We start from the raw sequence: 13026 nt of genomic DNA on the forward strand, positions 1-13026 counted from the left end.
TGCACAGGCTGGATGCAAATCCGTATCTGAATCTAGAAGAGTATAAGGAAGGTTTGAGAGACCTTGTATATGTCTAGAATAAATAGTTTAGGTTATCGCCTTCAACTTTCCAAAGTCTCCACGGGGAGGCGCTGTAGGGCACTGACGTGGCTAGTTCTCTTCGCAGAAAAAACGGAAGTAAAGGTCTCTTCATCTGACGTCACTACTCCCGTTAAGTTGCAGCCAGGCTCTTTTTTTTTCCTATATGATCAACATGCGATGGGAAAAGTATGAAAGCGTTGCACAACTGGCAGAGGGTAGACATTTTTACTTGAATTTGTTGGTTTACATTAGCAAGCTAGCTTCATACTATACAGTACTACTGAACCCTATAGGTAGATTTTACAGGACGGTTATCAAGAGGACCATGGCTAACCGACTTTCACACCTTTTCTCGAACAGCCGCCTCGTCATTGGATTATTGGCCAATTTGCTGTCGTCGATATGCATCGTTTTCATCAACAAATGGATCTATGTTCACTATGGCTTCCCAAACATGACTCTAACGCTGATCCATTTCGTGGTGACATGGCTTGGACTATGGGTATGCCAGAAGATGGACATATTTGCGCCAAAGAGTCTCCAACCCACCAAAATTATCTGGCTCGCTCTCAGCTTCTGTGGCTTCGTGGCTTTCACCAATATGTCCTTACAAAACAACACCATTGGCACTTACCAGCTGGCCAAAGCGATGACAACTCCTGTGATCATTGTCATACAGACTGTGTTACAAGAAGACATTCTCCACCAAGATCAAATTGACTTTGGTATGTAGTGGTTACAATGTACCAATGCTGCTGCCTGCTACAATGTAGCTAGCATTCCATACAGAATGGTCAGATTGGCATTTATTGAGATGACTTTTTTTTGTTAAAAAATTAAATACTTTTCTAATTGTACAAACATATACCGAAGTTGAATTATACATTCAAAATGAACATTTAGCAAAGTACATAATCAAGCACACAGGTTTAAGAAAACAAAATTTTACAAAGATCACATAGGTCTTATATACATAAAATTAGACATATGTATGTTTCAAAGGTAGCAGTGAGTTTCCGGTCATGTTTGTTTTTAACCAATCTTAATGATTGCAAAAAAATATCAAGCTGTCTTTCAAAAAATAAATAAGGGGGTAGCCTTCAAAAATCTGTATTTGTGTATAAAGAATTTGGTTAATACAAATACATTTTTGACCATCTTGGAATAAACCAAATTTGACGACCTATGTGAAATTGGCAATAATAATATAATTTGAAAATAATAAATCATAACCACCCAGAAATTGGTAATATGATCACAACTAAATAAATTATGTTCCGTAGTTCCAATGTCATTCCCACAAAAATGTACAGGGATTACGCTCTACAATGAATAGAGATGATCGATATAATAATTAATAATAATAATTAGTCATTTAGCAGACGCTCTTATCCAGAGCGACTTACAGGAGCAATTAGGGTTAAGTGCCTTGCTCAAGGGCACATCGACAGATTTTTCACCTAGTCGGCTCAGGGATTAGAACCAGTGACCTTTCGGTTACTGGCACAACGCTCTTAACCACTAAGCTACCTGCCGCCCCTGGTCCGGCAGGTAGCTTAGTATATACTGAATATACTGGAGGCAGCTCTGCAGAGAAAATCTCTGTGTCCAGTATGAAGGACATTAGAGGTACTTTCACAAGCAGATATCCATAGACTTCTAGTCATTGCGCTAATGCTAGTTAGCGACTTCCTTCAAACTGCATGCATTAGCCATAAAAATGGTATCCACGAGTTCATCTGACTCCGGGGAAGTAGATAAAGGGCCTCATTGCCAACATCCCGAAGTATCCCTTTAACCCTAACCACACTAACCCTAATGCCTAACCCAAACTTTTTTCATTAATTTTTATGATTACAGTTACAGTAACGCTATTTACCTGATGTGTCTGTCTTTTCCCACTACTAGGTGCCCATAACATTAGGTGTGATCCTGAACTCCTACTATGATGTGAAGTTCAACCTCCTGGGGATGGTCTTTGCCACACTAGGGGTGTTGGTCACCTCCCTCTATCAGGTGGTAAGTAGTGATGCTTTGAAGTGCACTTGGGACCTGGTGAACCCGGGATTCAACAAACATGGCTGTCTCCCAAATGGCACCCTATTCCCTATGAGCCCTGGTCAAAAGTAGTGCACTAGAAAGGGAATAGGGTGCTAGTTGGAATGCAGACATAGACTAGAACACGTTATTTATTCCTCTTAAAGGGGATTCCTCACCTTTCAGCATGACAATGCCCCTGTGCACAAAGTGAGGTCCATTCAGAAATGGTTTGTCGAGATAGAACTTGACTGGCCTGCACAGAGCCCTGACCTCAACCCAATCGAACACCTTTGGGATTAATTGGAACACCGACTGCGAGCCAGACCTAATCGCCCAACATCAGTGCCCGACCTCACCAATGCTCTTGTGGCTGAATGGAAGCAAGTCCCCGCAGCAATGTTCCAACATCTAGTGGAAAGCCTTCCCAGAAGAGTGGAGGCTGTTATAGCAGCAAAGGGGGAGACCAACTCCATGTTAATGCCCATGATTTTGGAATGAGATGCTTGACGAGCAGATATCCACATGCTTTTGGTCATGTAGTGTATCTTGGTAATTACTTAGCTGAGTGTTGGACCACTCTTCCTAGACCAGTTTCATACGCTAATGATACTGTCTGTGTGTGGTGATTCAGTACTGACTCTCAAAGGATCAGAGTGTTTGGTAAGGGGGGGGGGCTGCTGATGTCAGGGGGGAAAAGTGCTGCTTCCTGGCCACCCCACTCCTGTTTCTGTGAGAGCATGGGGTCTACCTTTGTCTGTGTGACATATGGCTGGGCGACAGGAGCCAGTCACTCCTTATCAGTGTCACATGGTCCAGAGCTTTGTCATACACCAACCCGCAGATTGTGTCTGTACATGTGCATGTGCAACAACCACTGTTTGTGATATATTATGTATATTATGTAAATGGTGTGTGTGTGTGTGTCACCATCTCATACTGAGAGATATGGGGTTGAGAGAAGCAGAGAAGAGCGAAAGGTAGTGAAATGGTTGCCTGACGAGAAAATGTGGGCCATTGTACAAAACAAAGTCATGAGCAATTGGATCGTCTCTAACCAATCAGAGTATACAAGCCAGTGACGTGATTTATGAATCATGTTGGCCCAACCTGTCGGTTTCTTGGACCAATCAGAATGGTCAGAATGTGATCGCTAGAAGACGTCGGAGAGGAAAACAAATCCAGACTCGTGGTAGAGAAGAAACGCAAGTGGGCGTGGCGTTGGGCCAGAGCCATGGTGGGTGGGTAGTCAGGCTAGCGAAATGGCTCTTTGATGGGAAAATGACCCAATCAAAGAGCCAGCATTACCAATGTTCTAGTAGAGTAGAAGATCTGTAGATCACAATGCTCCTTCAGCCACCCTACAGAGGCATATGTTCAGAATTCCTCTGGGACTCATGAAACTGTCCTTCAGGCTCATTGTATAAGCTGTTGTCTCTGGCCGCTGGGTTTCAGTGTCAAACTGCTCTAAAAGGCCATGGCAGACTTGAAGGTCATGGTCATAATGAATGATAGAGACATCTAGTGGCCAAAAGGCCGTCTTAGCATGTGCAGCGCCATTGAGGGCTTCCATCATTTTAATGTAGTCAACTGGGTGGGACTTCCAGCTTCATTGGCTGATCCTTCCTGGTGACCCTGTTGGAGTCACGTCCAACCGGGTCATCAGGAGGGATCAGCCAATCGTGAAGAAGAAAATGTCCTACTTCAAAATGGAGATAGCCTCAATGGCACTTGCCATGCTGTCAAAGCCGCTATAATGGCACAGATACAAAGATGGTCACGACACATACATCATATCGACCTCTGCATCTTTGTGGACACAGGGAAGGTATTGCTGTTATCAGGTACAGAAGACACTCGCTGCAGATGTTGGCAAACACAATCATGGAACTGGCCTGATTTGGCATGGGAAAAAAAGAGAATATCTGAAAATTGTCCGAATCAGATCAATTAAAGTAAGTTACTGTAGTATGCCTCGTATGACTCATACACGACCACTGTTGACCTAAACAGGGTAGGTAAACACCTGATTGTGTGAAAGTCTAATGACTTCAATTGTGAGGTTTCATTAGGAGAAGTGTCCCAGTGTTGCTGGAGTTCAATAAATCAGAGAAATAAATGACCAATGTGATAATCTGTCCTGGAAAGGGCAGCTAAAAGATTTATCATCTGGTGTGCTTAGAGCACAAAGGCCATCTGATACATACTCACAGTCAAAGGCTGTCTCCTTTCAACTCACAGTCATTCCTGTCCATGTTGGCTGGTTTCACAGAATTCCAACCCTTTTTTATACCCTGAGGTCACAAGATGCACTGAGAAAATTAAAGATGTGATTTTGGAAAATGTTCAAATTCAGGATGGGCGATACGCTATTCACTAAATCTAAATCTCTACAACTGACTTTAGTATAAGGACCGATCAGGAATACATCAGAAGTGGGTCATACTCAAAATGTCACATTTAATGTCAGAACTATTGTAGTATATTAAAATTATGTCTTTGTTAAAGGTTTTTCATGAAGAAATGGAAGGTTGATTATTGCTATCCAGAGGGAAGGTTTTAGCGTGACGTCACATATGACAAACAGGAAGTGGGTGGTAAGATACGGGGATTGAACAGTAGAGGGAGCTATTCAACTCTTGGAAGGCTATATAAAGGGGGGAGCGGTGACGAAGAGTTAGAATACAGCAAGATTTATTTGGGGTCTGGTTCTCCGGATATTGTGTCCGTACTTACGCTGGAACCTCGTGGTTTGAATAAAGGCCTTTGAACACGATCCGCCTAAGCAGACTCCTTGATTGATGATAACACCTACGAATAACCTACACTACACTATTTTTGGACTAATAAGTCAAATAACTGTTCACAACAAATAATGGAATGAGACAGATTCCTAGTTCATTTTTTCAGTATTTAGGCCATACAAATGTAAATAAATGTTTAACAGATTGTGTGGCAAGCAAATACAAATCAAGAAGTGGACCTTCTTGTTAAAATACTATAGTGACCTTAGTTCAACACCTGGCAACCAACTTTAAGAGATGATAGCCTCTTGGGGATGCTAAAAGAGGCATAATTCAGCCATAATCCAAGAGGAAGTTGTGTATCTCTTTACTGGAAGCATCCTCTAATCGTGCACTTTTTCAGTACAATGGGCCTCAGGATCACTTTTTCAGATATTTTTTTTTTTTTTTTTTTTATTAAATTGAAGAGGGGAATCCGTTCAACATTTAAGTAAATGTGTATGGCCTTACTTTAAGAACCTATCTAGAATAAGAACGCTTCTGTGAAGGTGAGAAATAGTGACCATAATCCAATTGGACAGAAAATCCCAATCAACAGTTATCAGTCATTTGAGCGGCCAACATGTTGATTGTTTGACTCAGTGGTAGCCTAGGGCATCGCATCTTCTTCTTTGTATACTCTACATATATGAATAATATTTTTCTCCTTTACACTACAATCTATTAGTGGAAGATATAAACAGGGGGCGGTTGAGAGGGGGAGGAAAAGTGCTAGTTACACTGAACAAAAATATAAACGCAACATTCAACAATTTTACTGAGTTACAGTTCATATAAGGAAATCAGTCCATTGAAATAAATTCATTAGGCCCTAATCTATGGATTTCACATGACTGGGAATACAGATATACATCTGTTGGTCACAGATACCTTTAAATCAGATATGCATCTGGTCACTAGGCCCTAATCTATGGATTTCACATGACTGGGAATACAGATATGCATCTGGTCATTAGGCCCTAATCTATGGATTACACATGACTGGGAATACAGATATGCATCTGGTCACTAGGCCCTAATCTATGGATTACACATGACTGGGAATACAGATATGCATCTGGTCATTAGGCCCTAATCTATGGATTACACATGACTGGGAATACAGATATGCCTCTGGTCACTAGGCCCTAATCTATGGATTTCACATGACTGGGAATACAGATATGCATCTGGTCATTAGGCCCTAATCTATGGATTACACATGACTGGGAATACAGATATGCATCTGGTCACTAGGCCCTAATCTATGGATTTCACAAGACTGGGAATACAGATATGCATCTGGTCACTAGGCCCTAATCTATGGATTACACATGACTGGGAATACAGATATGCCTCTGGTCACTAGGCCCTAATCTATGGATTTCACATGACTGGGAATACAGATATGCCTCTGGTCACTAGGCCCTAATCTATGGATTTCACATGACTGGGAATACAGATATGCATCTGGTCATTAGGCCCTAATCTATGGATTACACATGACTTGGAATACAGATATGCATCTGGTCACTAGGCCCTAATCTATGGATTACACATGACTGGGAATACAGATATGCATCTGGTCACTAGGCCCTAATCTATGGATTACACATGACTGGGAATACAGATATGCCTCTGGTCACTAGGCCCTAATCTATGGATTTCACATGACTGGGAATACAGATATGCATCTGGTCATTAGGCCCTAATCTATGGATTACACATGACTGGGAATACAGATATGCATCTGGTCACTAGGCCCTAATCTATGGATTACACATGACTGGGAATACAGATATGCATCTGGTCACTAGGCCCTAATCTATGGATTACACATGACTGGGAATACAGATATGCATCTGGTCATTAGGCCCTAATCTATGGATTACACATGACTGGGAATACAGATATGCATCTGGTCACTAGGCCCTAATCTATGGATTACACATGACTGGGAATACAGATATGCATCTGGTCACTAGGCCCTAATCTATGGATTTCACATGACTGGGAATACAGATATGCATCTGGTCATTAGGCCCTAATCTATGGATTTCACATGACTGGGAATACAGATATGCATCTGGTCACTAGGCCCTAATCTATGGATTACACATGACTGGGAATACAGATATGCATCTGGTCATTAGGCCCTAATCTATGGATTTCACATGACTGGGAATACAGATATGCATCTGGTCACTAGGCCCTAATCTATGGATTTCACATGACTGGGAATACAGATATGCATCTGGTCACTAGGCCCTAATCTATGGATTACACATGACTGGGAATACAGATATGCATCTGGTCACTAGGCCCTAATCTATGGATTTCACATGACTGGGAATACAGATATGCATCTGGTCATTAGGCCCTAATCTATGGATTTCACATGACTGGGAATACAGATATGCATCTGGTCACTAGGCCCTAATCTATGGATTACACATGACTGGGAATACAGATATGCATCTGGTCATTAGGCCCTAATCTATGGATTTCACATGACTGGGAATACAGATATGCATCTGGTCACTAGGCCCTAATCTATGGATTTCACATGACTGGGAATACAGATATGCATCTGGTCATTAGGTCCTAATCTATGGATTTCACATGACTGGGAATACAGATATGCATCTGGTCACTAGGCCCTAATCTATGGATTTCACATGACTGGGAATACAGATATGCATCTGGTCATTAGGCCCTAATCTATGGATTTCACATGACTGGGAATACAGATATGCATCTGGTCACTAGGCCCTAATCTATGGATTTCACATGACTGGGAATACAGATATGCATCTGGTCACTAGGCCCTAATCTATGGATTTCACATGACTGGGAATACAGATATGCATCTGGTCATTAGGCCCTAATCTATGGATTTCACATGACTGGGAATACAGATATGCATCTGGTCACTAGGCCCTAATCTATGGATTACACATGACTGGGAATACAGATATGCATCTGGTCATTAGGCCCTAATCTATGGATTTCACATGACTGGGAATACAGATATGCATCTGGTCATTAGGTCCTAATCTATGGATTTCACATGACTGGGAATACAGATATGCATCTGGTCACTAGGCCCTAATCTATGGATTACACATGACTGGGAATACAGATATGCATCTGGTCACTAGGCCCTAATCTATGGATTACACATGACTGGGAATACAGATATGCATCTGGTCACTAGGCCCTAATCTATGGATTTCACATGACTGGGAATACAGATATGCATCTGGTCATTAGGTCCTAATCTATGGATTTCACATGACTGGGAATATAGATATGCATCTGGTCACTAGGCCCTAATCTATGGATTACACATGACTGGGAATACAGATATGCATCTGTTGGCCACAGATACCTTTTTTTTTTAAAGGTAGGGGTGTGGATCAGAAAACAAGTCAGTATCTGGTGTGACCAACATTTGCCTCATGCAGCGCGACATCTCCTTCACATAGATTTGATCAGGCTGTTGATTGTGGCCTGTGGAATGTTGTCCCACTCCTCTTCAATGGCTGTGTGAAGTTGCTGGATATTGGCAGGAACTGGAACACACTGTCATACACGTCAATCCAGAGCATCCCAAACATGCTCGATGGGTGACATGTCTGGTGAGTATGCAGGCCATGGAAGAACTGGGACATTTTCAGCTTCCAGGAATTGTGTCCAGATCCTTGCTACATGGGGATGTGCATTATCATGCTAAAACATGAGGGTTTTGCGGCAGATGAATGGCACAACAATGGGCCTCAGGATCTCGTCACGGTATCTCTGTGCATTCAAATTTCCATTGATAAAATGCAATTGTGTTCGTTGTCCGTAGCTTATACCTGCCCATACCATAACCCCACCACAGGGCACTCTGTTCACAAACGTTGACATCAGCAAACCGTCTGCCCACACAGGCGCAATACACGCTGTCTGCCATCTGTCCGGTACAGTTGAAAACTGCACATTTTAGAGTGGCCTTTTATTGTTCCCAGCACAAGGTGCACCTGTGTAATGATCATGCTGTTTAATCTACTTCTTGATATGCCAAACCTGTCAGGTGGATGGATTATCTTGGCAAAAGAGAAATGCTCATTAAGAGGGACGTAAACAAATTTGTGCACACATTTTGAGATAAGCTTTTTGTGCATATTGAACATTTCCGGGGTCTTTTATTTCAGCTCATTAAACATGGGACCAACACTTTACATGTTGCGTTGATATTTTTGTTCAGTGTAGTTCCACCCCCGAGGGCGTTGCCCAGAGCAGGAGGGGGAAGTCACAAAAATGGCTACTTGTCACCACGGCTGGCAGGACACATGCCGGAACGGTCAACTGCACATTGACATTTTGTGTAGCAGGCAGCAATAGAGAGCAACCCCAGGATAGAGGTGCACAGAGGGAGCTGACACAACTGTGGCCAGACACCGATGGACTGGGAGGACGTGCACTGAGAGGAAGGCTAATTGGAAAAACCACTGATGTATTGGGTCTGCAGGAGAAAAACAAAGGCATCTCTTTTGAGTGACAGCAAAATGCTTTTAATGCACAGAGAGCATTATGTTTCACTATTGAAAGATGATACAATTGTGAAATAAGTTGGCCTGTTGCTTTACCATATAGACTTTGAGCAAGCACCACTGATTATTTCAGGCAGCAGATAAGGCCTATGAAATCAATTTTAGTCAGACTGGGGAGAAATTGTGTTTGTATTACCCAGATACTTTTTAATTGAACGTACAGTATAGTATCGCTGTTACATTTCTCAATTATTAAATGCCCCCAATATGTGAAAAACACATGAACTTTACAGATAAGCCTACACATCCAATTTGATTTTATTGGAGAATACCAGTAATTTGTTTGACATGATGTAGCCTTTAGTCTGCATAAAAAATGAGGGTCGTCAACTTATCATGGACCTCATGAGTTGCTTTTAGACAGGTGTGATTTGGCTCCACTAAGATGGGCATACAGAGGAACCATAAAACAAATTGCACCTCATTCTAAACTGTTAGAATAATGGGTCTGTTGTCAGTCGGATATAGCACATTATCAAACCCTCAGTAGAGTAATCCACTGAGCGGCTATCCTGAGCAATGTACTGATGATATCATAATTGCCTGAAATCATTGACCATGAAGGGAGTATGAATCACTGGTGTCAATGTGTAAAGAATGTCCGTTTTCAGCTATGCCTAGTCTTCAACTCCTTAAGGTTAACAATGCATCTTTCCAGATAGTGAGTAATCGGAGGATTTCAGAGAAGCATATGAAATTCTGTGCAGTATGTGGGAGAGGAGCAAGAGGAGAGAGCCATAGTTGAGGTTAATCATTTGCAGCTTGGTGGAAATTCATTTGTAATTAAAAAGTAATGCATTTTCATGAATTCATTGGCATCAATGGCTTCATTACTCCTTTATAAAAGAGGTGACATGTTGAGGCCGAAGACCTTTGTTAAAGCCACAAGACTGGACTACCAATTACATTGGAAAATACATTGCAGTATGGCACCAATGGATGAATGGCTTAGTTTCACCAGTTGTCAGCTCTTTTGAAGCAAGTGGCATTGTGACATGCTCGGCTTGATTAAATTCAGAAAATAAGTTTGTGCATGCATGCGCGTTTTCTGGCGGTATGTAGCTTAGAAAAATAAATTGGGAGAAAAACAAAACAATTTAGAAAATCGCAAAAGATAAATTTATTTCAACAATATAAATATTTACATTTCACATTTAACAGACAAATATATTTACGGACGGATATTCCATTAAGAAATATAAAATGAATGTACAATTCAGGTAAACATTCTGTTTTTGGCTTCCAGTAAGATTGTCGCTTTCTGACGACAAATGCCGAATACCTGGCATCACGGGATTGTCACAGAATACAAATGTGTTCTAATACAGGGTATTCCAATAGCCGAGATCCCTTTGGTATGTGGAGAGGAGGCAGTGGGCTAAAAGGTCCATGAATAAAACTACTAAATAATAGTTAAAATTTAGTTGGTTTTTAAAAAAGGTGCGTTATTGAGTCTTCATCCAGGGCGGCGTTGATCTCACAGGCGCCTGACGTTCCTCTTGCTGCGAGCGCTGCCGATGAGGATGGCTCTGGAGCTGCTAGGCCCCCGGGCCAGCCCTGTGTGGCAGGCTGAGGAGCCATGAAAAGGGCCCTGGCACAGGGTGCAGAAGTCAAAGGCACAGCTGAGGCGGGTACAGGTGGCCCTCATGGCATCTGCGTTGTGCTTGGCAGGAGAGCCGCAGCGCTTACAGGGCTTCAGCGACTCGTGCTGCTTCAGCAAACTGGCAGCCTAGAGAACACAAGCAAAGAATGTATAAGGCTACGGAGCATAACTCACTCATTGTATCATTTGTAACATGAACATGTCAATTACTTTCTTAGAACTGATTGAAGGGTGACACCAACTCTCAATAAGTACACACACTGAGCACCATCATGTCCTCTGAACCTTTACATGCAAAGTGAATAGCGCAACCGTCACCGCTTGGTATTCTCTGAAGCGAGATTGCTGGGAGCAGTACAGCGACGGTGTGCCTTCTCTCTGGGAGAGCATCCTATAGCTAGACTTATGGATAAGGGGTTGAAGCTACCCTCTGCATACAGGTCATTACAACCCGGGACAGGGCGGCGTCTCGTGTCAAAGAGCCGACATTCTCCAGTCCTACAGAAGTTCTTGGGTCCTACAACAAAAACGGACATTGCCATTTACCAAACAATATTCATGCAGTGGATTACCCTATGGTTAGGTAATTAAGATTGAAGTACTTGAAGGAGCCCCTGTAAATGAATCCAGATTAAGAACATATCAGCATAAGGGATTAGCAAAGTTTGGAGCCTCTGCAAGCTAAAAAAAACAAACCATCAATGTGGTTCAAAACCATTGACACCTGATAAAGGGTATACAATGACTAAAGGAACCCCAGTTAAATGTTAGCGCTTACCCTGAGTCTCTGTTTAGCCTGGTCGCATCTACGGAGTGCAGACTTGCCTTGGTAGATTTTTCTCCAGGTCTTGCTCACTTTTCTACAGCTGTGAAGAAAACCACCATGAATGAATACATGATAAGAGTATAAAAACATTTCCATGTTGAAAAACCTGTACAATTGTCATAGGACCAGTAAAGGTCACATGTTTACCTTATTACATTTGTCATTTACCTTATCAAGTCGACATCTCCTAGCAGATGCAGGATCCTGGTGAGGATGTGCTTCATGTCCCTCTCCAGCAGTGCTTTTAAAACAGCCATACATTCAAGGCCCATGTTCCCACCCAAAACCCTTTCAAGGCCGGAGTCCTCTGCTAGCCGGCTAATCACAGACCAGTCATAGCTATGGGTCCTCTTGAAACTGTTGGCGAGATCTTGGCATACAGCGTGTTGAAACTTCAGTATGGGGAGTTTTGAGGCAGTATGCTTAGCCTTGTGATAATCAGCAACTGGAGTACATGGGGAGAATATATCCTGTCCTGGAGACTGTTCTAGTTCCTTTATGTTATCAACGTCCTCTATCTGGCTGTTCTGTAAAGAGAGGAAACCGATGTCCTCGAATGCTTCACAGCCTAGGTTTACCTCGTCAAGTACCCCATCATGTTGGTTGTTCTCCTTATTGTGAACACCTTTCACATCATCCTTGAGGCAAAAGTTGGCAGCGGTGGTGACACATGGTGAGAGCTGTGGTTTGACTACTACTTGGACGCATTCCTTTAGTGGGGAGGTTTTCAGGCCCGACTCCTTGTATGTGACAAGTTTCTCCATGTTGCATGGAAACCGGGGTTCCTCGTAGTTGGACGGACACTTCATTTTTAAATGACTGATTGTGGTCACAAATTGTAGCCCTGAGGAAGAGAAAATAAAACGGTGCATTAGCCAGTTTCATCTCAATCAAAACGCGACAAACTGGCTAGCTACAGTAGCTACATAACACGTTGTATCACACCACCGTGGATTGCACACTCATACTAGAGTTAGTTACATTCTCTAAAATGTAACATTAGCTAGATATTGTTTTGGTTGATCAAAAAGTTAGGACAATTTAGAGCTGCAATCCCTCCAAATCAAAGGGCGCCCTACCCTAGTTCCCCCCAATTTA

General features: G+C 42.4%; 2 pseudogenes across 2 annotated transcripts; one reads left to right on the forward strand and one right to left on the reverse strand.

Annotated features, from left to right (window-relative positions):
* The first annotated feature begins 293 nt into the window (after positions 1-293).
* LOC311123277 (solute carrier family 35 member E3-like) lies at positions 294-2281 on the forward strand (annotated as a pseudogene). Its single transcript has 2 exons — positions 294-806; positions 1990-2281. The product of its transcript is annotated as a solute carrier family 35 member E3-like (transcript).
* Positions 2282-10533: 8252 nt separating this feature from the next.
* LOC311123280 (F-box only protein 5-like) lies at positions 10534-12737 on the reverse strand (annotated as a pseudogene). Its single transcript has 4 exons — positions 12097-12737; positions 11881-11968; positions 11421-11619; positions 10534-11228 (listed from the first exon to the last, which is right to left on the reverse strand). The product of its transcript is annotated as an F-box only protein 5-like (transcript).
* Between the last annotated feature and the right edge of the window lie 289 nt (positions 12738-13026).

Source organism: Coregonus lavaretus, assembly GCF_964263955.1.
Source record: "Coregonus lavaretus genome assembly, contig: HAP1_SCAFFOLD_4430, whole genome shotgun sequence".
In the NCBI taxonomy this organism is placed as follows: domain Eukaryota; kingdom Metazoa; phylum Chordata; class Actinopteri; order Salmoniformes; family Salmonidae; genus Coregonus; species Coregonus lavaretus.